This window comes from Leptonychotes weddellii, chromosome 7 (assembly GCF_054177405.1).
Source record: "Leptonychotes weddellii isolate Sample4059 chromosome 7, ASM5417740v2, whole genome shotgun sequence".
In the NCBI taxonomy this organism is placed as follows: Eukaryota; Metazoa; Chordata; class Mammalia; order Carnivora; family Phocidae; genus Leptonychotes; species Leptonychotes weddellii.
The window spans coordinates 94918474-94943100 of record NC_138375.1 but is presented as its reverse complement, the minus strand read 5'-3'; the positions used below and the strand labels follow the sequence as shown (position 1 = coordinate 94943100).

The window sequence follows — 24627 nt, the reverse complement described above, 5'->3', positions numbered from 1 at the left end:
AAACAAAAACATGCTTTCCCCATCTCATGGGTCTTGGATTCCAATTCCTGGAATACATTCCCCCAAGTCTTCCTGGCAATATGCTCTCATTCTTTAATAATCAGCCTAAAAGTCACATCATCAAGAACTTCTTCTAACCATGTCTCCCTGTTATAATCTCTTATTAATACCTTTCTTTTTCACTATTAGGACTTATCTCATCCTGTATGTGTTTGAGACATCAGCTGTTTCATATCATGCTCCCTTGGAAACTTAAAGCCCTGAAGTTTCTCTCTCATTCTATCTTTGGTTTTCTCTTTTCTTAACGTGCAGATAAGCACAATGGGGCTCTGATTGTGCCCATCTCTTACGAGTTCCCCAGTTAGTGAAAATATGTTGGTAGCTTGCAGTTGGCCATGGTCAGAGTATTTACCCTATGGAAATTAGTAAATATCACAATGAGGCATGCTTTTCCCTAGATAGTTATTAAACATTTACCACCAAACCATTGTACACATATGTACATAATCTATTGACCAGTTGAGTTAATTGGTTTGTGCTAACTAGTTTATGCTTTATCTCATTCACTTTAATTATGTCATAGATATTATTATACAGGTAAGAAAATAACTTTGGAATTGACAGATTCTCATCACCTGTAGCACCTCCGTAGCATAGTTGGCCCTAAACAAATATTTTTATACAATTGAAAGCATAACTTGGTGAAGGTAGGCCTGCAAAAGAAACATTGCTTATCCTTCTATTCTCTTTAATAAATAAAATCCTGTAGCTGACCTCTTGCAACAATCAGAATGTTAATCTTCTGTATTAAATGTATTTAAATTGTAGGACATATTCATGGTCATGTTTTCTTGGTATATCAACCCCTACTACCTTTCCCACAGCAACAATAGATAATATAAGACATCTGAATATTGTCTAGAAAGCTTAAGGGTAATAAATATGAGGAAAAAGCTGTGTACCATCCCAAATTGTCTCTCAGGTGTAAAGGCAACAGACTGACATTCTCAACATGAAATACTTCAAGGAAATAGAGTTCTTCTTGAATAATCTACTATACTATGAAATCTGGCCAACCAAGAGGTGAATCAAAATAGAGAATACATGGAAAAGATGTTGTAAAAGAAGTGATATTCATCTTGGAGTCCTTTTAAGTTTAAAACTTGAAACCACTATGAGGACTTTGATGATAGAACTGAATCTAAATACTATAGGTATTGTGCATATAAAATGATATAACTAACAAAAGGAATGTGCAGGAGGGTTAAATGGGAGGATATGTTAAGTTAATACATTATAGAGCATCAGTGGATATTGCCTCAAGTTAAAATTGTTCTTATTTCTTAAAGGTTTTATATATTATATTTTTAAGATTGGAAGGATCTGTCTAAACTCTAGCTATTTCTTTAATTTCACTTTATTTTATTCTGCTGAATTCAAGTAAAATTAAATTCAAGTTTTTTGTGCAAAAATAGAATATATACTATGGATCTATTTTAATAAAATGATCCCAGTCTATCCATAAATATATCTACTCATCTTTTATTTAACCATATTCTTAAAAAGACGTCTAGAAAGTTGCCTACCAAACATCTATGGTAATTTGGAAGATTGCAATGGTTTTTTAAAATTCTGTGTTATTACTTGATTCTTTGGGAGCAGGCATCAATTTTACAAAACAATCTATCCTTTATGCTTCAAGTAATCACCACTTTGTTTATTGCCCCAAATCTGGTGATTATGAAGAATGTGAACTTAGACAAAATATCACCGAGGTAGTAATTTTGTTAATTTTGGATATTGGAAATTAACTCTGCTTTGAGTTCAGTTGAGGAACAAGGTTTACACAATCTTTCCTCTCTTCATTAATGAAAAACACTGGCGAGGCATCCCAGGGCATGTTCCTGGGAAGCAAATGATATGATTTCCCCATTTAGCCACCTTTGACTAATTATGCTAATTATAGAACAAGCTGCAGGGAGCAGGCAAGCATGATGATTTGAATTTTACTCTAAGGACTGGTTATGAGTTACTAAACAGAGAGACAGGATGGACTGTTAAAACCATTTCTGTATCTGTCATAGGTATCTGAGCAAAGAGAAGAGAAAAACTGGTTGGTTAGCGACTTGATGCTAAGTTGAGGAGGGATTCCTCTTAACAAAAAACTTTAGGAAAAAGGCCTAAAACCACTGTAAACTCAGGTACCTGTACTTGACAAATTTAAAGGGTATACCAATATCTTGAGAAACATTGTCCTCATCAATTGGTAAATCATACAGTGTTGCTCATGTTGCTTCATGCTCCCCACCCCATGCTGTCTTTCCCTTTCTCCAGTGCCACTGGCATGTAAAGTTTTTCTTTGCAAATGAGTCAAAGAAAATGAAAAAAAAATTTTTTTTAAGATTTTATTTATTTATTTGACAGAGACAGAGCGAGAGAGGGAACACAAGCAGGGGGAATGGGAGAGGGAGAAGCAGGCTTCCCACGGAGCAGGGAGCCCGATGTGGGGCTCGATCCCAGGACCCTGGGATCATGACCTGAGCCGAAGGCAGACGCTTAATGACTGAGCCACTCAGGTGCCCCAGAAAATGAAAATATTATTTTATTTGAACTGGTATCACTATTCTTTAGGTTAAGACTGCTTGTGGGCTGGTTTGATTTTTCAGCATGTGTTGAAACTCAAAAAGCCAGATAAGGAATTTTTTGGATGCTGTTGATTTTGCAGTAGGGTGGCATTTGGGGTTAGAATCTGTGTTCTCTAGTTGCAGCGCTTTTCACTTTTGGAGGAACTCCTTGCCATGACTACCGAATGCTTTTACTTTCCAAGGGCACTCTTTATGATCTGAAATCACAAACGTCTTTTTTTTTTTTTAAGATTATTTATTTATTTTTTAGCGCATGCACAAACAGGGGGAGCAACAGGCAGAGGGAAAGGGAGAAGCAAACTTCCTGCTGAGCAGGGAGCTCGATGAGGGGCTTGATCCCAGGACCTGGGATCATGACCTGAGCTGAAGGCACACGCTTAACCGACTGAGCCACCCAGGTGTCCCTGAAATCGCAAACTTCTAGAGTGATCATTGCAGCTTTCTATTAGTATGGTTTTCTACTGCCTTTCATTGTAAAGGTAAACTATGTTTGCTGTATATTTGTTCAAGAATCTCTCATGGACTAAAGACCTAACTACTATCTTTAACATTTCTTTTAATGGGGAAAAATTGACTCGACGTTCAAGTTCAAGTTTACAAATAAAATTTTGGAACACGAATCATTTTAAAACTGGATTGCTAAAAATGTAGAGTTCTTTATTGAGTTTATGGTGAACACCTATTATGGGCAGGGGTTATCAAGAGGAAACAAAGTACTTACCTTACGGGGGTGGGGACATACAATTATAGTGAAACTATTAATATACAACAATGTGTGGTGCTGAATGGGTGGTTTCAAATATACATGTCATTAAGGGTCGGAACCCATAAAATTATCGAACTGAAAGAATATATTTTAGTCTGTCCAGAATTGCCTTTACTTAAATCATTTGTCATGTACTCTCATGTATCAGAGAGGAGATATACATAGAAAATATATAAAAACTATTTTCTCATATTGAGATTTTGAAGTCTTCCTGTGAAGGGAAACACATGAGCTGTACATCTTAATTATTTATGCTATTACAATTTTATGTTTTAACACATTGCATACAAGTACTTATTGATTAGTGATGGTTGAAAAGGATACTGTATAAACCCTTTTGTAACCATGGTTTTTAGAAGTCATTTGGGTCTGCATTGAAGGCTTGCATCATATGTAAGTGACTTGTAGTTGTTAAGCACAAATGGTCAGAGAATTACTTCAGAGAGTTTTCCATAGGAGAACTGCATTGTTGGTTCTCTTCTTGCCTTCTTCAAGGGAGTAGATAACTCAAATTTTTTTTATAGTAGAACCATGTGAATGATGAGGCATTTATTGTTTTGGATCATGGCAGGGCTAGTTGTAGAAAACCTCAGTATGGATGGCATGTCTTCCCTCACTAGTTCCTCTCTGGAATCTTCTTCATATCCTCCTGTATCATTATTGTTAGTATTTTCCCCTGTGGTTATCCAGGTCAAACTCACTTCCTCTACCTTTCCTCTAACTCATCCCTTTAGTAGTAGCCAACTGTCATTCTTCTTGTCATCTTCTGTGCCCAGAGAGTCCTGATTTGGTTTAGACACCTACCGTCTTCCACATGGCCATGCATTTCAGGAGGGGCTAACCCATCCTCCCTCCCAGAGAGTGGATTCTGATCGGTGGTTTCAGTTTGCTTGCCAGTGATTGGTTCTAGCACTGGCTTGTGATATGATTTAGGGCAATGCTACATGAATAAAAGTATTCTGTGGTCTTCTAGGTAAAAGCTAGAAAAAAAGAAAAGCTTCCTTTGTTCTTACAAAAGATACAAGAAAAATACATTTTTTTTTTCTGCCTGAGGACTTTGCCATACTTGAATATACTTGGAATATCTACCTTTTGACTGGGAGTAGGCAGTTTGAGCATAGAGTCAATGCATGGAAGAGGGCAGAGCTTAGAGAATTATAAGAAGGTAGAGGTAGAGTAGAGGTCAGTGACCTTTTTATGTAAAGGGCCAGATAACAAATATTTTAGGCTTTGTGGCCTGTGGTCTGTGTTATAAGTACTCATCTCTCCTGTTGCTGCACAAAAGTGGCCATAGACAATACATACATGAATGGCCAAGGCTATGTTCCAATAAAACTTTATTTATAAAAAAAAAAAAAGAACCAAAACAACAAGAGACCAGATTTGGTTTGTAGGTTGTATTTGCCAAGCCCTGAACTGGAACCTACCTTGGTATGTATTATAATCTTTCTACTCACAATACTTGTGACACCAAATACGTGGGGGATTTTCCTCACACAATCAATTCTCTGACTCTGTAGATATCAACTGGGTGTTCTACAATTCAGTTTAATTCAGATGCTAACCCCTGGGAATTAACACAGACTCCACAGATCAGGGACTCTGTCCCATAAAATTGCTTCCACTTTAGATGCCAGTTGCAAGTCTCAGACCACCAGTACTTCTGCCCACGTGGTTATAAGTCAGGGAATTCTCACAATCCCCTTGTCAGGTTCAGTAATTTGCTGGATTGGGTAACAGAACAGTTGGGTCACAACCCTCTCAGGAACTTCCTTGGTGTAATCTGAAACTGACCCCTGTATACAGGGGACAGGAGAGACCTAAGAAAGAGGCAGGCTACTCCAGGTTTGTAGGTATCAATTTTAATAAGTAAAAGGAACTGGCATATGACTCATGTCTTGGGTGGCAGCAAGATGAATGGATCCCCGCACCCGCCTACCAAATCTTAGAAGTTTGTAAAGAGGTCTTAACTGGGTCTAGTCATGTATAGGTGACTTCAATACCACATTACCATCTCAAGGCCCTGTCCTTGGAGCAGCCTCTAGAAGCAGGAAGGCAAGTGGAACCCACATTCCAAAGACAGTGGAGGGGATGCGGAGCCTCCAAGTACCTGAGTCCAACTCATGGGTCAATCAGTGGTCACATTTTTTGATGACCTTCTGCACTAAGAACTCAGGAAAGCACTTTACTTACTATTACAGGTTTATTATAAAGGGTCAGTTTTAGAACACACAAATGGAAGAGATACGTAGGTCAAGGTATAGGAGGAGGGGTTGTTCAAGAGTTTTCATTGTTCAGGCGTTTTTTAAGAGCTTGATCTCTATCCCCTTATCCTGTTCTGGAGATTTGTGGGTAGGACTGAAAGTTCCAGTACTCTAGTGACTTAGTCTTTCTGGTGACCAGCCCATCATGAAGCTGTTTGGGGACCTTACCCTAAGTCACCTCATTAGCATAAACCCAAGTGTGATAGAACAGGGCTGATAATGAGTAACAAAAGATGCCCCTATCACTCAGGAAACACCAAGTGTTTTAGGAGCTTTGTGCCAGGAATCAGGGACAGAGACCAAATATATTTCTTATTCTACCACAGTGTGTGTTTAGAGTTTCCCTATATGTGAGATCATAAATTCCTATATGTGAGATCATAAATTTTCTAATTGATTGAAAACTCTGTTTTCTAGTTTCTAATTGAATCTGTGTTTTTGTTGCTGTTGTTGTTGTTTTTTATTTGTAGCTATAAGCATCCTCAGAATCATGATGATCTGAAATAGTAGGATAAGACCTACCTTATCTGCTCCTAATTAGTGCCTATATTGCAAAAGAAACTTTCTGGAAATAATATCACTCTTTATTGTTTAATCTACTCTAGTTTCTAATGACTCAATCTTAAGCAGCTCTAAGTTGGTAGGAGGTTATTCTAGGGCAAATGAGGTCTGATGGAGAATCTTAAATACCATTGTGTTAGAAGTTGCCCACCTTACTCATAGCACCAGACAGAGTGTGCTTTTTGCTTGTATACTCTGGTGTTGTGATGACTGCTGACTATTCTAGAAATGGATGTTCCTATTAACTATTCTCACAGAAGATCCGGTTATGACATCTTTGCTCTTCCCCCTCAGTGTCACTTGTGAGCTTCACAGGGTATTTGAAAAAGTTGGTGTGACTGCTCTTCAGAAACAGTGACCAATGCTTCTGTGAGAGAAGAGGTCAGTGGTTCCCTGAGAGAGATGTAATGATGCTCTGTGATTAAGTCTTTCTAGGCTTCAGCACTTCTTGCTTCTAGCCTTGGTGTAAGTCTTCATAATGTAACCATGAAGTTTGTAATTAAATTCTTCTGGTTACTTTGGACTATACCAGGAATGTTTTAATTACTTTTTATGGGTTATTGTCATGTATTTCCTCAGGGGGCTGCCTCATTTGAGTAATTCCATTCTTTTGGATTACATGTTGCTATTTTTTTTTTAAAGATTTTATTTATTTCTTAGAGAGACAGCGAGAGAGGGAACACAAGCAGGGGGAGTGGGAGAGGGAGAAGCAGGCTTCTCGCCGAGCCGGGAGCCCGATGCGGGGCTCGATCCCAGGACCCTGGGATCATGACCTGAGCCGAAGGCAGATGCTTAACGACTGAGCCACCCAGGTGCCCCTACATGTTGCTATTTTTAAAATGCCAGTTATTCTAGATATATTCTCTCCCTCTCATACTGTATTTTTAACTAAACTAGGTGCACAGTCTCTTTGAGGATCATTGTGTAGGAGGTCCAAGTACTGTTAACTCTTTTGAAATAGGTGAAAGCTAGAAGTGAGGGAAGAGGACACATGAGAAAGAAAACTTGGTGGCAGAGGCAATGAAAGAAAGCTGTTAAAACTTTCAAAACTCAAAAAAGCCTGCTTGAATAATAGATTTGGTGAATATGTTAAGACCTTGGCATGTTCTAGTCAAGAGACTAGAGATTAACTTAGCCTTCTGCATTCAGGTTTGGACTCTCTGCTCTAATTGCCCTTATTTTGCTCTTTAGTTCTACCTTTGCTCCCCAGATAATTAGTTAAATTGTTTTTCTTGGATGCAGTATATCTCAGATGATTAAAAACAAAGTAAATGATGTTAGTATCTGCTTGTGTTAGCAACTAACACATCCTTTTATGAGGATGATGGTTTTATAATGCCATGTGTCCTGTCTGTGACCTGCAAAATTATAGTCAACAGCCACTATAAGACCAGTAGGAACAATCACAAAAGGAATTCCTTGAGAACCACTAATTTATCTTCCTGTGGAAGGAAGTTCTCAGGGGGGCCCTATCTATATATCTGTGTAGTGAAATTTAGAATTCTTTGCCTGTTCCATTGAACTGAAGGTTTACTGTTGTTATCTCTGCTTATATTCGCACTGGAAACACTTGAATTTCTGAGTTGGCCAGAGAGAAGGTATAGTTTGCAGTCCTTCGTGTGACTCAAGCATACAGAAACAAAAACAAAACTTCAAGTGTTATGTACTACCTGGTCCATCTTTAAATCGGCAGGGAAGTTAGCTTGATTAGTTAGAATTTCATGAGTGAATTTGGTCTACATATGGAAGGTGGGGGAAAAAAAATAAAAGATCAAGTTAAATGTCAGAGAGCAAGAGGTAGCCTTGTCTGACTGTGATCTTTTTCTCTGCCAAGTCAAAATACTGTCTAGATACTCGTTGGCTTGTAAGGATATCCAGGAAAGAATCTTTCTTCCATAGCTCCTTATTTTGTATTCCACTAGTTTTTGAAGTTTCTGGGGCTGAGAGGTTTGAATTATTTAAACTGAACAAATGATAAAGACGCTTTGACTCTTTGGATTTTTTTTTTTTTTTTTTTTTAGAAATCAAAAAAGATTTTTGTCATTAGAGACAGTGCTTATGTGAACAGTTTTATTTTCTCTAAGCACATAGAGCAACGGGCTGGGATGAACAAGGAAGGGAGTAGTGGTAGCCTTGGGTGTAGTATTTCACTTAAAGGCAGAGCATCTCTGTCTGCTTGGTCATTAAAGGACAGTTTTCAGTTGGACCTCCCTCCCCCTTGTTTTTTCTTGGTAAGCACAGAGGAATTTAGAGTAGAAAGTTCTTTTTCTGTTAAAAATTTTTTTTAAGATTTTATTTATTTATCTGAGAGAGAAAGAGCATAAGGGGGGGAGGATCAGAGGGAGAAACAGACTCCTCGTTGAGCGGGGAGCCCAACATGGGACTTGATCCTGGGACTCCAGGATCATGACCTGAGCCAAGGGCAGTTGCTCAGTCGACTGAGCCACCCAGGCTCCCTTTTTCTGTTATCTTAAGGAGAATTAAGCATAATGATTTTTTTATATTGATTAAAAACTCATTACAGTACACTGTCATGGGAAATAGAAATACATTTACCAGGATGAAGGAGCTTGATCTTCCAAGACTTGTTCCAGTCTTCCTTGCATTCCTGTCTGTCCCAGTTCTCTACTGTCTCTTACCAAGCACAGCAAAATGTAGGGATGATGTGTACCCTGAAAAGAGTTAGGTATGTATTTTGTATAAATACAAAGTGTGTAAATATACTTGAGAACCTGATGAAATAGTTCTTGATTTGATCCAAGATGGAGTTGAAATTATAAATGTCAGTTCTTGGAGAGAAGTGAATCTCTGGTTGCTGGGGATTGTGCTGGTTTATTTTTATCTGCCCTGAATGGAAAATTGAAAGTAGAGTATGAGATGATAAAAAGATGGAGACTCTTAGAGAACAAAGCCTACTGTCCATTCCTTAGTACTGATAATTCTCATGGCTCCACTTCCTCTTTTTCTTTCTTGATCTAAGGACTTCCCCTAGGCATTTGCACCCGCTCCCCTTGCCTCAGTTTTCTACCATATTGCTTAGGATTCCAAAATCTGGATCTGCAACCAAGATCTCTGTCCTGAAATTAAACACTATATATGCAACTGTTTCTTCACTTTGTAATTAGATGTCCCATAGGACATGTTTAGAACTCAAATCATTCTCTTTCCCCTTCAGTCAGACACTTCTCCTCCATTCCTTAATGCTGTTGATAGTCACACCATATACCCCACTGCAAATTTGTTCATTCAACCACAGAAGGAAACCTTGTATTTATTATTTTCTTCATTCCTAAAGTCACTTTTTTTTTTTTTAAGATTTATTTAATTGAGAGAGAGAGTGGCAGGGAGGGTCAGAGGGAGAGGGAGAGAGAGGATCTCCAGCAGACTCCTCACTGAGCATGGAGCCCGACTCAGGGCTCCATCTCACGACCCTGAGATCATGACCTGTGCCGAAACCAAGAGTTGGATGCTTGACTGACTGAGCCACCCAGGCACCCCTGACGTCACCTTTCTAACTCTGGTCTCAATTATTTCTCCTCTTTTCTCTTGCTCCTCTCTCCTAGACAAATCTCTGCCTTTGCACCTCAATCCTAATCATCATCATTTTTTTCAGACTTAGTGAGCTATATAACTCACTGACAATAAACCATATATATTTGAAGTATACAGTTTGAGGAGTTTTCAAACCATCACCACAATAAAAGTAATGAACATAACCTTCATTCTCAGAAGGTTCCATGTGCTCCTTTTAATATGTCCCTCACTGTCTTCCCCCACATAACTCTGTTCTCAGATAATCATTCATCCGTTTCCTATTGCTATAGATCAGTTTGCATTCCCTAGAATTTGATATAAGTAGAATATTCTTTTTCTGACTTATTTCACTCACCATAATTCTTTTTTTGTTTCCAATTAAGATTCCTTTTGCATCTTTATCTTGCTTTATTACCTTTACTAGAAGCTCTAGTACAATGTTGAGTACAAGGAGTAAGAGAGGACGTTTTTGCCTTTTTTGTGATACCAGTCTTTGAATATTAAATATAATGTTAGCTGTAGGTTTTGCATAGCTGTCTTTTATCAGGTTGGGGAATTCTCCTTCTATGTCTAATTTGTTCTTGATTTCATGCATTTTACTTTTATATATGTTATAAGCCCTTGTTGCCTTAGTCACTTATATTTTAAATAAATTTTAAAAATAAAAAAAAAATAATTTCCAGTGCTCTTCATTCTTTTGGTAATCCAGATTTCCATAAGGTATTACTTTCCTTCTACCTGAAGGACCTACTTTTAATATACTTTTTAGTACAGGTCTGCTGGCTGTGAATTCTTTTGCTTTCATATGTTATAAATAAGTCTGTATTTAATCTTTGTTTTGGAAAGATATTTTACCTGGGTATAAAATTCTTTATTGACAGTTGTCTTTTTTTTTCAGTCTTTCAAAGATGTTACTCAATGCCTTCTACCTCACATTATCTCCAAGGAAAATCCTGCTGTCATGTCCTTGTTTCTCTGTATGTAATGTGTCCCCCAACCCCACTTTTATGACTTTCTATTTGTCACTAGTTTTTAGCCAATTGGATTATGATGAACCTTGGTGTCACTACATCCATGTTTCTTGTGCTTGTGTTTTATTTATGTCCTTGAATCTGTGGGTTTATTGTGTATAAGCATTTTTGAAATATTTTTCCATATTTCTTCAAAATTGTTTTCTGGGGCACCTGGGTGGCTCAGTCATTAAGCATCTGCCTTTGGCTCAGGTCATGATCCCAGGGTCCTGGGATCAAGCCCCCCATCAGGCTCTCTGCTTGGCAGGAAGCCTGCTTCTCCCTCTCCCATTCCCCCTGCTTGTGTTCCTTCTCTCGCTGTGTCTCTCTCTGTCAAATAAATAAATAAAATCTTAAAAAAATTTTTTTAAATAATTGTTTTCTGTCCAACCTCTTTTTTCTTTCTTCAGAGACTCAATGCATCCCACAGACCACTAATACTCATTTCTTTTTGGGGGGCAGGAGGGGTTTCCTCTGTGTGTGTCATTATGGATAGTTTCAATTACTATGTTTTTGGGTTCATTGATGCTTTTTTCAGTACTGTCTAATATTCTGTTATCCTATCCAGTTTATTTTTCATTTTAGGCATTGTGTGTGTGTATATATATATATATATATATATATATATATATATATATATATATTTTGTCTCTAAGAGTCTTAGGTGTTCTAAAAATACCTTTTATATCTCTACTTAACATGCTCATATTTCCTCTACTTTGACATTTGGGCATTTGGATTATAGTTATAACCTTTAAGATACTTGTTTAACAATTATGTAATCTTTGTTATTTCTCAGTCTGTTTCTCTTGATTGATTTTTATCATCATTATGTGCTATGTTTTCCCCCCTCCTATGCTGAGGCTTAGAATCTCTCTCCATGAAAGAATCTGGGCAATCAAGGCTTAGTTCATTTCTACCCCCTCTTTCAGGAGTCAGTGTCTGGCACTGTTTCTTACCAATGTCTGAAGACCTTGTTCTGTGTATTTTGTCTAGTTCTTTTTAGCTATTTTAAGCAGAAGGTTAAATCTGGTTCCTCTTATTGCATCTTGGCCCAAAGCCAGTTTCTTTTATAGTTTAGGTTTTGTACTATTACTTGAATTATTGTTCTGAATCTCTAATCTGATTTTGTTATTCTCCTACTTAAAAACCTTTCGTGATAAACTTTTACTTTCGCATAAAAGTTCTTAACCTATAGTAGAACATCTAAGGCCCTTCATATTATGGCTCTTCCCACATTCATTGTAGGCCATTAAATTTCTCCTTCCTCACCCTACCTTCTACACAGATAGACACCCTATAAGCAAACACATTCAATTAACCACAGTTCCTGGAACATACCATCCTAGTGTTTTGATCTTGTTTTTTCTTTGTGCATACTCCTTTCCCTTCTGAGGCTGATCAGACCTTACCTACTCTACGATACATATGTCCTAGTTCAAATATATCTTCTACTATAAGACCTTCTGTGACTTTCTCTCCATTGTCCTCAGCAAGATTATTAGTCTGATGTTCCCTCACCAGAACATTTCTGTTTCTTATGAAGCACTTACCGTAGTACTCACTAGTTGATCTCACTAGCCTGAGAACTCTTCCAGAGCAGCCCTTGGAAAATTTATTCTGTAAAGGGCCAGATAATAAATATTTTAAAGTTGGAGGGCCCTATAGGTCTTTGATGCATATTATTCTTTGTTTTTCTTTACAACCCTTTGAAAATATAAAATTCATTCTTAGATTAGGGGCCAAGCAAAACCATGCTGCCATAGACTGTAGTCTGCTTAGAGAAGATTATATTTCATTCTTTTACCCAGAAGAATGCCTGACACCAAGAAGAAACTCAATAAAAACATACAGTTCTTTAATAATGAACATAAAATCGCCTATAATATTTAAATGCTTCATATGTGAAAGTAACTCTTCTAAGAGCTTAACATAGGTTGTACCATTTGGTTTGCACAACATCTAGTCATATTGTCAGCATTATTTTATAGATTAGGCAGTGTTGGCCTGAAGAAGTTTAGGGATTTGCCTAAATCATGCAGCTACATGTCTTTAAGAAATTAGCAGGGGGACAGAGGCAGTGAAGTTAGAAAAGGAGTAGTTTGGGAACAGAGGCAATTTTATATGTTCTTTCTCTATTGGTTTAGGCTCCTAAAGAGGACAAAATGTCCCTGCATTTGATGTATTCAACATCTCTCTCTGTCTCCGATGGAAAACAAATGTAGATTGACATATATGTACATAGTCATTGACCTAAAGCTTCATCAGTTTCAAGGGTAAGTAATCACATCTGCTGACTTTTATGTTTATCATTTGTTTGGAAAAAATATCAAAATTGGGTTTCTAGGAAGATAGGTATTACTTTTTAAAAATATGGAAAGTCTCAGATGTATTACCATCATATTTCCCCCCTTAAATTCTAGAAAACTCCTATTCTTCTTTAAGTATAATAATATCCTTCAAACAAAACACTTCATCTAAATTGGTTTTCTTCAAAGCATATATGGTTGAGTTAGACGCTGAAGAAACATATTATTTGAAAGAGCACACACAAATGTTTTGCTTATTTTTTAAATTTCTTGACCAAAAAGGAAAAGATAGTTGTCTTTGTCCTTTATATAAAACATTACCTCATGGCTGACAGTTTGTGACAGAGTGAACTAATGTGTGCTGATACTGAGAATCTTGATAACGCTTTTTGGAAATCCCAGTAGACTGGACTCATTAACATAGTGGATTTGGAACTCCAATAATCAATCAAATCATCATTGTGAACCAAAATACCCTAAATGCAGCTGCCATTTATAATTAAGTGATAATGATCTTTCTAGGAAAGATTACAGTGGCATAAAAAGCACCTGCTGTCAAAATTAGCTTTTCAAAAAGCAGAGGCTGTTTTACTGCCATAACTTTAAGCAATAATTATTATTAGGCCAATTTAAAGCAGATTAGTAGATGGTTTAGAGTTAAATATACAACATATTTACATCAAGAGCAGTATTGTGAAGACAGTTAATTTTCCTCACTGGAAATTAAATGTGTTTTATCAAATGACAGCTATACTCTTCCCTGAGTTGAATTCTGCCAGAAGACAGGCAGAAGAACATTGTGGGGGGACAGAGACATTGAACCTGAGGTGGGCTGCTGCCCAGGCAAAGGCCTATTCTTTGGAATTCTGTAACTGGCATTTATTTCATTTTTCTAAATATGAATCTCTTTGGCTTTTAATCACTGACATTTCTCCTTCCTTCCAGCATTTTATGTTGCTTATGTCATTGTGTTCATAAGAATCATTACTGACACCACACACAAACAAACAAAAAACCAATGAAATAAAAAAAATGATGCAGTAGCAGCATAAACATGGAATATAGATGGGTTGTTACAGGGTGGTCACTGCCAATTCTTGCAAATGTCAGGGTTATTTCTGAGAATTAGGGAAAATTGGAGTGTCCATGTAGTTCAATGTTCCTTTAAAATAGAGTCCTGTACTCTGTCCTTCTGTGAGGACACATCATTTCTAATCACTGGTTTAGTTTAAGTCAGGTCTTGAGGCTGAGAACTGAGAGGACAGACTGAGTCAGCTTGGCTTGTTAGGGAAAACTTGGGAGGGGACAGTTATTGACAGTTACCCTTGGTTTACTTGGCATAAAGCTATACATCTTCCCATAGCATAAGTAGCCATCAGGCAATGGGGTTGGGGATGGGGGCTCCTGTCCCTGACTAAATTCAAAAATGAATTTCTCACATATCTTATGTGAGGTCCAATAGCACATGCAGTGGCGGGTGGAGCTGAGAGGTCCACAGCTTTATCTAGCCCAATGAGGTCATGGGATTACCATTTGGTTGATGAAATTGATTATTTAGAATGCATTGCCAAAGAGTGGAGCAAATGCCACAGATAAATTGGGAATGCTTATTTTACTTAGCACATATTTTATTTATCTAATTATTTTATTTTTCACATATACAAACATAGGCTCCCTGAAAAAAAGAGTATCTTGGTAATGATTTGCTCATTTTGCCTCTTTAGCCTGAGTTGCATTCAATGACAAAATAGATTTTCTCTGTGTCCTTGATCGTGGGTTAAGTTTCTGTGGAAATGACATTGCTTCTTTGGGATCCTATTAAATATCAAACTCACTGGAAAGGGCCTTCCTAGATGCTCCCTAATTCCACTGACATCTTTTTGTGTTCCCAGTTGGAGCCATTTTTTCTTTAGTTTCCATAGCATGTGCTCTCCAGTCTTACTCCCTTTCTCTGTGGGCATTGTTGGATTTGAACCCCTTCTGTTCAGTTCCTCTTCTTTTCTAATTAAATGCTCCCTCAGCACCTGCGTGAAGGCTTCCCTCACCACACTCTCTGCTTGGAGAGTGTCATGGCATCAACTTTCACCCTCATGAGTCTGTATCCTTGGCCCCAACACTCACTCACATTCCTGGCCTCTATTTGTTATTGTTGGTATTTACCTTCATTCATGGCAGCCAGTACAAAGCAACATGCCCTAAACTCACTATCTTTCTTTCAAACATGCCTGCCTCTTTCCTCCTCCATCCTTTGACAACTGCTCCTCTACCTTCCCAGCAGCCAGCCTTGGAGCCTCAGCATCAACTCTGATCTTTTCTCCTCCTTCCTGTCATCATGCCTCAGTGACCCTGCCATGTCACCCTCACTTCTACGGTGTGCCAGAATGGTTAAGAAACAGGGTTATGGAACCAGAGGTTAGGTTCCTTAATGGGTGTCCTTAGGCAGTTTTTAACCGTCTGTGCCTCAGTGTCTGTATCTCTTAACCTGAAACAGTAGAACTTAGCTCAAAGCACTGTTGTGAGGATTAGATGAGTTTACTTACTTATAACAGTTCAAGGTGCACAGTAAACACCCAAAAGATGTGAGCTGTTATGATTATTATTAGTTTTTGTGGGTGCCCTCTCCCATTCTCCCTGTAATGATATTAATCTGGGCACTTGTTAGTTCTTGGTTGGACCCTGAAGTAATCCTGACTGACCTCCTCATCTCCCGGAATTTCTCAGTCCAGTTCACCTTATATTCTGCTGCCATAAAGATCTAGCAGATAACAGAGATTTTTACTCTCCTGCTCAAAAAGATTTGACTTAGAAAATAAAGTCTTTAACTCCTCTATTTGTCACTGCAGATGCTGTACTGTTTTCCACTATCATTGACCACTATTTGCTGGCAGGGACCTTTCAGCCCAGCCGCAGTGAATATTCTACTTTTCTCCATTCTTGTTCTGCACTTGCCCTCCTTCTTGCCGTTGCTCACAGTGGATCATCTGCCTGGATGGCCTTCCTCTTCTCACTCTTCCCTATGTGGCCAAGTGTTCTTTATTTCTGAAGGCCTGCTCGCAAGGCTCTATCCATAGAAACTTTTCTTACTGTCTGTAGCCCCACAAAAGGCATTTACCCTTCCTTTTATCCCCATATCAATTTATCTGTATAACTCCTGTGATTCTTTTTTACTTTCTGATCCATGTTTTAGTTACTTAGGTACCTCATTATTCCTAAGTTTAGAGCACATTTATACTTGATTTACAACTTTAGATTCCTCTCATACCTACATAATGCCTTACTCAAAGCCACTAGTCTGTACATTAACATGGAGTGAATGAGTGATTCTCCCTGAGTCTGTGTGTACAGCAAGGACATTCACCTGGAAGATGCCCAATATGTCTTAAAAAAAGGTACAGATAAAATACATGTTCTTTATTCCCAGGCAATATTGTTTATTATTTACAGTAAAGCCTCTCTGACTCTTTCTAGTAAGAGTTGCATTTGAACTTGTAGAAACCACAGCACTCGGGAGTCCATATAGACCTTAGAAGGAGTGGTCCAACCCCTTGTGGGAAAACTGAGGCCTAAAAGGGGGGAGTGGCTAATTCAAGATGCAGATCCAGTTATCAGTAGCAGGGTATCTCAGTGGCTGAGACTACTGATGAATTCTGTGCTCTGGGCTCATATGCTTTCCTTTCCATTGTTCTAAAATAATCTCGGTGGTCTAGGAGTAGTAATCAGAGTTTGAATTAGGTTTCTTTCCAACTGTAAAATAATTTCCAAATAATTTTATTCATTGATAAAGAAGTTATAATTAGCACAATGGCACATCTTGAAGAATGAGGCAATTTAGACTGTTGAATATCTGTGATACTTACATATAAGAAGCATTGGAAACACTGGAAGCAATGGGGTATGAAGACATTAGTGTACATAGGTTCTTCCTGAATGACAGCAGTCAGTTCACAAACTGTTCATCTGCAGGACTGGTCATTTGCACACACTTTCCCTTCCCTCTATCATAAAATCCTTGTTTCTCTCCCACTTTTACGAAGTGTCACTCTATGAATGATATTCCTCATCTATAAAATGTAGATTATAGTGTTAACATCGTTGGATCTATGAGAATTTAGTAAGAGAATGTGTATAAAGTACCTGATGCAAAGCAAGTGCTTAGTTACAACTAGTCTCCATTTCTGCTTTGTTTCCATAGGATATATGTTGCCATTCCCTATTTTATGCTCAAATTAGACATATCAAAATCTTCCTAATAGTTTGTGGCTGCCCGCAAGGAGGGCCTTAGAATCCCTTTCAGGCACTACCCTCCAGGCAGCTACTATCAATCAGCTGGGGTTCACACATGAGATAAGACTCATTTGTCATCTTGTCCTGGTAAATGAGAGATGATTTTTTCCCCCACTTCTAAATATGGTTCAGCTACATCTGTCTGCTTGTTCCCACCCCATGTCAGTCTAGCACTTTGTCTTCTGACTTTGTTTTGGTTCACATTCTAGTCCTATTCTCTCTTGATTTCTGTTTCTTTTCCCATATTCTAAAAATGTCTCAAAGAACCAAAGATATGACTTAATAGGGCTTAGATATATAAAGTTATGCTATGCTGAATTTGTAGTAACTTTGTTAGTTTGGTTATTCTTCCATTTTCTGAAAAGAGAAAGTATTTCCCTTTTGTTTTAGGAGGGAAAAAGGAAAGATTTTAGTCCAAAACACATTTTTTGAAAGTTTGCAGACTAGAGTGAAGAAATAAAAGTAAAAGAATCTGAAGGTAACATTATGTAGACACTTCCTATAAATCCGAGAAACGTTAGTTTGAACATATTCTCTTTTTGAATTTTGGAATTCCTTGAGTACTTTCTAGTCCTTAACTATAATCTGAAAAACCAGAATAAACCTTTATCGTGGTTATGAGGACTTACAAGAGGTAATTCACGAAGAGTGATTTCTTAACATAGAGCCTGTCACTGACGAAGGATTCAGACAATCACAGAAATTACCATTAATTTATCCAAGTGTATTTTCAGTGTAAAAAAACAAGGAAAGTAATTCTGTAAAATTTCCACTGGGGGAGTAGCATCTCATTTTCTTCTTCTGAAAAAATGCATGAACTTTGACAAAAATCTCAAACTTTTAAGCAAAAAAATTGCTTAATGAACTAGTTTGCCAGACATGGAGAGATGTAATGGAAGATCTTTTACATGTGGATCCTCTTCTTTCTTTTTTATAAAATAAATTATCTTCAGATGGTCTCTATAGATAGCTGAGATTTTTTTTGAAAAATAACCTTAACCGAAGAAAATATTATAATGGAGCTGAATGTCAAAGTTGAGCTCAGTTAGCATTAGGGGCATACTTTAAATTTAAATGTATCTCAGTGGAATGATACATACTAAACTATTAAATAATGTGTCTTGATGGGAATAGAGTAAGAGCTGGAGGTGAAGATTCATTTTTTTATCTATATCTTTGTATTACTTGAATTGTTGCAATGAGCATGTACTATTATTTTTTGATAGTGAATTTTTTAAATGTCATTACATTTTTAATACAAGTTGTTTTTAGTTTTGGCCTTTGGTAGAATTACAGTGCAGCAGAAATTTGTGATCTGGGTCTTCTGCCTCTTTGTACTGTAAGGTTTGATTCTATTTCCTTCTCTCCACACTAAAGCATCCATATTACTTTTCTTTCATAATTTACTGCCAAAAAAGGGCATGAGAAACATACACACTCTAAAATATAAGTAATTTATCCTTATAATTTTTGTCCTTCTGAAATGTATTTGTTATTCAATGAAGATCAAAATCATAGGTCAGACATATAAATCCCCCTATTTGAATTTCCATGATCTATCAGCAAGAGAGGGGTTTTTAAGTGAGGGCTTTCCGGATCCACAAAGTCATATAATTAGTATGTTGGAAGCAGTCTATTCTGCCTTCTAGGATTCTTGACTGACTAATGCTCGTGATACTGCACCAGTATGTGTAGATCAAAAACACAATGATAAGAACTTTAAGGTTGTTTGTTGTTTCAGTGAAGTGAAGAGCTTGTCAAGAGTTCAGAGCAAATGTGTGACAATATCCACCTTAGTCCTTTTTTTTTTTAAAGATTTTATTTATTTATTTATTTATTTGAGAGAGAGCACGTGCGACCTGAGGGAGGAGCAGAGGGGAGGGAAATGTAGGGGAAAGAATTTCAAATGGACTCCATGCTGAGTGTGGAACCTGACATGGGGCTTGATCCCAGGACCCTGAGATCACGACCTGAGCCTACACCAAGAGTCAGGGCTTAACAGACCCAACCACCCAGGTGCCCCTCTACCTTAGTTTTAAAATGATTGCTCCAAAAATAAAATAAGATAATAAAATAAGATAATTGCTCCATCTATTAGGTTGAAGGTAGACTATGGGGAGGTAAGAACTGGAAACAGAAAGATCATTTAGGAGGCTACTGCAGTAATTTAGTTGGGAGATGAAGGTAGCATGGGTAGGGTAGGAGCTGTGGTGCTAGTAAGAATTTGTCCGATGCTGGGTATATTTGAAGGTAGAGCCAACAGGATTTCCTGGTGGATTGGCTAGAAGATGCAAGAACCCCTGGTGACTCTCAAGGATTTTGGTGCACACAATTAGAAGGATGAAGTTGCTGTCAACTGCCATGGTGAATGGTGTTTCACACTGATTCTTCTCAACAAGTTACAGGTGAGATGTTTTTCTAGCAGGAACTAAGGGAAGTATTGGTCCTCCTTTTGATGGTCTGTCTTCTCTCATCTCCTGTGTCTGAGAAGTTCTCCAGGTGTTTCCAATTTGTATCTGATTTAGGTCAAATGAATAACCTTTTGCATCAAGATTAATAGACTAACTGAAGGGAATTTTTTTTATCACTTTCTTCAGTTGCTGAAAGATCACATTTTAAGTTCAGAATCTTCATAAACTGTCTTTTTTTTTTTTTAAGATTTTATTTTTTATTTATTTTTTAGAGAGTGAGCGAGAGAGAAACAGCATGAGAGGGGAGAGGGTCAGAGGGAGAGGCAGGCTCCCCGCCGAGCCGGGAGCCCGATGTGGGACTCGATCCCAGGATCCTGGGATCACGACCCGAGCCGAAGGCAGACGCCCAACCATCTGAGCCACCCAGGTGCCCCTTCATAAACTGTCTTAATAAAGCTATGATGATTTATATTCTGATCAGTACTCATGCATCTGTATGGTACTAGAATTTAAGGAGATGCAGCTCTCTGATAACTGCACTGGGAATAAATGTCTGCTGCAGAACTTTGGAAATTTTTGAGGAATGCCTGTTCAAATCACTGCAATGCAACACTGAAGTGTTGCAGAATTAAATGCTACCCCCAGCCCAGACTGCATTAGAAATTTTCTTTCCATTTAAGTATCTCCTCCCCAATTATGCACGGATGACATCAGACCAATAAAATCACTGAGAAATCTGCCAATTATACATTATTATTTACTTATTTTACCCATACCGAGAGTGTTACCTGTTTCTTACCCATCTAACTAAGAAGAAACAATAGAGAAGACATTTGTTCATTTCTCCTTTAAAAATGTTTCCTATCTGGCTTGGACTATAGGGCAAATAAGGTTTTTATTTTTGCAAGAACATTATTTTACTTTCTCCTTGAACCCCAAATGGCATGAGAACATTTTGTGATTATATTTTCCGAGCACAGTTAAAGAAATCAATGGGAACTAAGCTGAATGGCTATAAAATGTTCTGGAACAACTGTTAAATAGAATCAAGGGACTAAAAAGGAGGACTGGGGATGCTTTATGCCGCAGCCCTTTAAAAAAGGATATGGATAGAATAGTTTTCAAGGACTAGAATAAAGTTGTTCCCTTTACCAAACTATTTATTTTCGTCCTTGCATGATCTTTCCTTTTTTTCTTTGGCTGATTAGTATTCCCACTAATCACGATGAGGTAAACAAATCTTTAACAAAGAAAGATTTTTACTTTGATGCATCACACAAGGGCTCTTAATGAAGACAATACAATAAATGATGTAATTGGTGAATAGAACCTGAACATCATTTCTCCAACTTTCGACAGAAAAGATAAACGCAACTTAAAACACCTATCAAGAAAAATTGCAAAACTTATTTTCTCTTTCTCACTTTTGTCTCTCTCCCTCTTCTTATCCCCTCACATGCATGAGCAGGATATGCACAGTGGTCATTCCTGCAGTTAGTGGGAAGTGGTCTTTCAAAGTATGACAGGAAATGTAAAAAAGGAAAGAAAGGTGAAGACTGGCCACTTAAACTAGTGGATCTGTAAGCCTCCTTAGACCTTTGTTTCTTCAAAAAGAAGAGTAACAGACTTTCCCATAACTTACTGAGTTTAAGTTATTAAAAGAAGTCCTAGAACCACCTTCCTTTCTCATCTCCACAGCTCCAGGCAAGAGACCATTTGAACACAGTAAGCAGGTTGACCATATGTTCCAGTCATGGTGTATGACTCTTGTCCTTGCTTATTTATTAAAACTGTCAAACCTTCCCAGTTTGAATAATTAATTATATGATCGTCTGAGCCATAAGAGATTCTGATCTGCAGAGAAGTTTCACTTTGGTTTCACTTTGACTAAATGAATGAACTAAATGTCACTTTCAAGGTTATGAGAGATTCACATGTGTAGAGCTTATAATCAAGCATAGGAACAAATTTAGACTGTTTCAGCAATTCAGGAAGTAAACTTCTATAGTTCCATGTCATATGAGTAACTTTTCAGGTATGCTTTGGCTTTTTGCTTTTTTTTTTTTCTTTTTTGTCTTCCTAAAACAAGAAGTGTTGTCACCAGTAAATACCTGTTTGTTTGGGGGGTATAATTTAATCATGAGTGGAAGTACACAGGTCCCAAATTTCAGACATTGGAAAGTTTTAGGTATGTAAGAGTTTCTGTTGAGCCATGGCTATTGAAGTATATGTTTGTATGTGTTTCCTCTACTTGGAATAACCTCTAGTAATGGTCTTACAGTTCCATCCATTACAGAAAAATTATCAGACTTAACTTTCCTGTATTAACAAATATGAAACTGGATGAAATACTTGACGCAGCTTTTTTCCAGGCATTGGAAAACAGCACAGATCTGTGATCCTTGAAAGAAGGGAAATAGACAATATGAGCTCCATATTCACCCTGGCTTTTTTGTGTGGGAGTACTTTCCAAATGATAACACATGGAAGAAGAGCCCACACAGAAAACAGCTATCTTGCTGGACAAAGGAAGTAAATCTCAAAGTTTGTAGGGTGTTTAAACTTGCAAGGTAGGGTATTAGAGTGTAGGGTGCTATATAGGGAAGAAATATCAGAAATAAGAATTTGTGTTTCTCTGATTCTATAGCTGACTATGCATATATAGATGAAACTCTGCAAGTTCTGACAGAAAATAGTTACTGATGGCTTTTAGCTGAATGGATATTCTGAAAATAGCATAGAGTTGGGAAATGTTGGAATTCTCAACATTCAGAGGGAAGAGACCTCAATGAACATATTAGATGTTTAGTTGAGACCAGAAAGGCCATGCATTAGGAATAAGCTACTTTAGCCCTATAGTAAGGGTTATTGTATCCCTGCCCTAACAATGCCTTTAGCAAAACCTTTGACAGGATAGAAGCTATCTACTAGTCAATTTAGTGCCTTCCAGGAAAAGAAAAATTAACAAGCCCTAAGAGAAAAGAATAAGATCCAGACTCTCAGTGATGTAGCATTCACAATGTCTAAGTAATAATAAAACATTATGAGACAAGTGAAAAAACAGAAAAATGTAAGCCATAATAAGGAGAAAAACAGTGAATAAAATAGACCCAGAGATGATGATATGTGAATTATTAGACAAAATTTTGAAAAACTGTTATAAAGTTTAGATGATTTAAAAGAAAAGAGCTTAATGATTTAACCCATGGAAAAGCTCAGCAGAGAAATAGAAATTATAAAAATAACCAATGAAAGCTCTAGTGCTAAAAAATACATTATCTAAAAGGAAAAATTCACTGCGTGAGCTTATTAGTAGATAGGAGATAGTAGGAGAAAAATCACTGAATTTTAAGACTAGGCACTAGAAATTATCTAAATGGAAGCATAACAAAGAAAAAACATAAAGAATGGACTTAGCCTCAGCCACTTATGGAGCAGTATCAAATAATATAACAATGTATAGTTGGACTTTCAGAAAAAGAGTATGGAGATATTAGGAGAGGAAGATATTTGAAGACATAATACCAAAACTCTTCTAAATTTGATGAAAAATACCATCCACCAGATGTATGAATATCTGCAAACCCCAAGTAGAATAAACATAAAAAAATAACATGTGGGTACACCATAGTCAAATTTCTGAAAGTCAAAGATAAAGAAAATATCTATAGGAGAAAAGACATATAAATGAGAACAGTGTTTGGAATTACTGTTCATGGAAAACGGTACATGCCAGAAGACAGTTAGTGACATCTTTAAAGCACTGAAAGAAAAAAGTCAACCTAGAATTCTCACCTAAATGAAAATATCCAGAACGTAAGGTGAAGTACCAACTTTAAAAACCAGCAAAAGCAGGGGCACCTGGGTGGCACAGTCAGTTAAGCACCTGGCTCGGGTTGTGATCTCAGGGTCATGATCTCAGTGTCATGAAATGGAGCCCCACATCGGACTCCATGCTCAGCACAGAGTCTGCATAAGACTCTCTGACTCTCCCCGCCCCCCCTCAAATAAATAAATAAATCTTTATAAAAATAAATAAAAACCAGCAAAAGCAGAATTAACCAGAAATGTTAAAGGTAGTTCTTCAGACCCAAGGGAAATGATATCAGGTAGAGACACAGGTCCACATGAAGATACATAGGATGCCAAAAAAGTAAATATTTGGGTAACTGTGATTACTTCTACTAATTTCTTAACTTCTTTACAAGATAACTAAAGTTTATGATAATAGCACAAAGAATACAAATCATATATGTGTGTTTGTATGTTTTGAACAAAACTACCAACCAACTTTGCCAATCGGTATTTATAGAACATCTAGAACATTTAGACTTCATCTAAAAAGTCAAAACAAAAACGCTTTCTCATAGTACGCAGAACACTCATCAAGACAGATCATAGGGTGAGCCCTAAAATTATTACCAATAAGTTCTAAAAAATTGAAATATTGACTACAGTAGAATCACACTAGAAATCAACAAATAGAAGACATTTAGAACATAGTCATCTATTTGGAAATTAAACATCACATTTCTAAATTGGAGAGAGAACTCATGGGGGAAATTTTAAAATATTTCAAACTGAATAATAATGAAAACCAAATCAAAAAGTTTTGTGATATGCAGATAAACCAGTGATTAAAGTGACATTTATTGATATAAATTCTTATTTTAGAAAATCAAAAATAGATTAAATATATAAGTATTTAAAAGATATATGTATATACATTCAAATCTATTATATGTGATATTTGTATACACATATATATGTAAAATATAAAATCATTTATTACAACCAAAAAGAGATTATAGCAAGAGTGCAAGATTGGTTTATTATCGGAAAG

At 37.1% G+C, this 24627-nt stretch overlaps 1 long non-coding RNA gene across 1 annotated transcript in view; it reads left to right on the top strand.

The window, feature by feature from the left end:
- LOC145722694 (uncharacterized) overlaps positions 1–24627 on the top strand; it is a 385737-nt gene that overhangs the window by 127958 nt on the left and 233152 nt on the right. Inside the window, exon 4 of the long non-coding RNA XR_014147156.1 lies at positions 12928–13056. This is a non-coding gene — a long non-coding RNA (uncharacterized LOC145722694). The remainder of the gene's footprint in view (positions 1–12927; positions 13057–24627) is intronic.